Here is a 2909-nt window from a genome sequence, read left to right on the forward strand (position 1 = left end):
CGTATACGACGAAACATCGTCGTACGATACGATTTATTCGTCTCGACTAGCTTACGAATATTCGCGATACGATATACGATTCGATGCAAGGTCGTATCGTATAATACGTTTTCCAACTAATTCCCGAAAAGCTATTAAATGAATTTCCGATTCATTTAAGCCGGTGATCTGTTACGTGTCATTGGTGTGACCTTGTAGGTTCAGTCAAGAGCAAGCTGTGAGTTTAATATCCATTAGAACTCACTGATCGGAAGCATTGCTCCAGCTAGCTGTTTCGATCACTTGATCTCACTGAATTAATTGTTCGCAATTAATCTGAACCTTGGTATTAGACTTAATGCACCTTGGGTGAAGGACATATTTCCTTCAATGATTGCTGATTTCAATAACACTTCAATTTCTGCTTACTCTTCGAGTTCTAATTCAAAACACAATCCTAATCCAAACAACCTTGCTTCACACGAAACTGGCCTTGAAATTCTAAAAGCTATTGAAAATCATGAAAACAGGACGCCCATAATTGAGGAAACAGAAAAAATTAACCTTTCTAACAACGGTGATTCAAAACTAGTTCAGATTGGTCTAACTCTTTCTCAAGCAGAGCGGGATGATCTTATCAAGCTACTATCAGAGTACATAGACGTCTTCGCATGGTCCTATCATGATATGCCAGGGGTTGATCCAAGCATCGGTCAGCATACAATTCCCCTCATTCCAGGTTCAAAGCCCATCAAGCAGAAACTCTGTCGCATGAAACCGGACGTTTCCCTCAAAATTCAAGAAGAGGTCTCCAAGCAGCTAGAGGCCGGGTTTATTCGAGAAGCAAAGTATCCAGATTGGATCGCAAATGTCGTCCCAGTCCCAAAGAAAGACGACAAAGTACGAATGTGTGTGGACAACGGAGATCTTAACAGGGCCAGCCCTGAAGACGGTTTTCCATTGCCTCACATCGACATCTTGGTCGACAACACCGCAAATCATGCCTTACTCTCTTTTATGGACGGGTATGCAGGCTACAATCAGATTCCCATGGAAGAGGAGGATATGGAGAAGACAACCTTCATCACTCAGTGGGGTACATATTGCTACACAGTTATGCCGTTCGGACTAAAGAACGCAGGGGCTACCTATCAAAGAAAAGCCACAGCCATCATGAGCGATATGATTCACGGGGAAATTGAGGTATATGTCGACGACATGATTGTCAAGTCCAAAGAGCGACACGAGCATACCTCAGTACTTCGAAATTTTTTCAACAGGCTCAGGCAATACAACATGAGACTCAATCCTCATAAGTGTGCATTCAGGGTAACGTCAGGCAAGTTGCTCGGTTATGTTATCAGGTCTCGGGGGATCGAGGCTGATCCTTCGAAAATCAAAGCAATTCTAGAGATGCAACCACCAACGAATGAAAAGGAAATTCGGGGTTTTCTCGGCAGACTACAATATATCAGTAGGTTCATTTCAAGAGTCGCAATGATCTATGAACCGGTATTTCGAAAGCTCCGGAAAAGCGAGCCCAAAGTGTGGGATGACGACTGTCAGCATGCGTTTGACACTATCAAGAACTACCTTTCCAACCCACCAGTACTAAAGCCAGCCATGCCAGGGATTCCCCTCAGGCTCTACCTCACAACAACGGATTATGCAGCAGGGGCCATGCTCGCCCAGGAAATTGAAGGCAGGGAGAATGTCGTATACTACATAAGCAAAAAGCTGATCGAGTACGAGACCAAATACACTCAGCTCGAGAAACTCAGCATCGCCTTGGTTTGGGCCACAAAGAAACTACGGCACTACATGCTCTCCCATACAGTGCATATAATCAGCAAAGCGGATCCTCTCAAGTATTTATTCGAAAAACCAGCTCTCAACGGACGGTTGTCCAGGTGGTTGGTCATGCTAGCAGAATTCGATCTCAAATACATTCCGCAAAAGTGAATCAAGGGTTCAGCAATCTCAGACTTCCTAGCCGACTGTCCTATCGAGGCAGAAGAGGATGATTACGACTTACCCGACGAGCAAATCTTAATGACAAGTGATGACAGTTGGTCAATGCATTTTGACGGTGCTTCAAATCAGAACGGATGTGGTGTTGGAGTAATTCTAGTAACCCTAGATGGCACTCACATTCCTATATCAGCAAAACTACAATTCAACGTCACAAACAATGCGGCAAAATATGAAGCATGCATCATGGGCCTGGAAGCCGCCTTAGCATTAGGTGTCCAGAAACTTCGAGTCTACGGGGATTCCTCCCTAATCATCAATCAAATTTCTGGCAAATGGAAAGTAAGGAGCGAGAGCTTGGCTCTATACCAGTCCTATCTTGAGCAGCTGTCTGAGCAAGTAGAAGAGCTTTTCTATACATACCTCCCGAGAGAGGAGAACCAATTCGCCGATGCACTGGCAAAGCTGGCCTCAAATCTCAATGATCAACATTCCAAATGGCATGGCCGAAATGCCACTTACAATTGAAACGCGTCAAGAAGCACCATATGTCCATGCTATTGACGACGTCGATCAAGACAGAGATGAACCTTGGTTTACAGACATTCAACGGTATCTACAACATTCAGAGTATCCCCCGCACTTTTCAAGCAAGAATCAAAGGGCTCTACGACTACAATCAGCCAATTTCGTCATAGAAGGCGGCATTCTATACAAGAGGTCCCCTAGCGGCCCTAATCTCCGATGTGTTGACAAGCACGAAGCTCAAAGAGTCATGGACAACATACATGCCGGAGTCTGTGGCACCCACATGAACGGGAAGATGTTGGCCCTCAAAATCATCAGGTCTCGATACTACTGGACTACCCTCGAACGGGATTGCTACTTCTTTGTCCAGAAATGTCCTACCTGTCAAAAGTGTGCGAATCTAGAGCACATTCCCCCATCATTTCTATACT

Source organism: Spinacia oleracea, chromosome 3, assembly GCF_020520425.1.
Source record: "Spinacia oleracea cultivar Varoflay chromosome 3, BTI_SOV_V1, whole genome shotgun sequence".
In the NCBI taxonomy this organism is placed as follows: domain Eukaryota; kingdom Viridiplantae; phylum Streptophyta; class Magnoliopsida; order Caryophyllales; family Amaranthaceae; genus Spinacia; species Spinacia oleracea.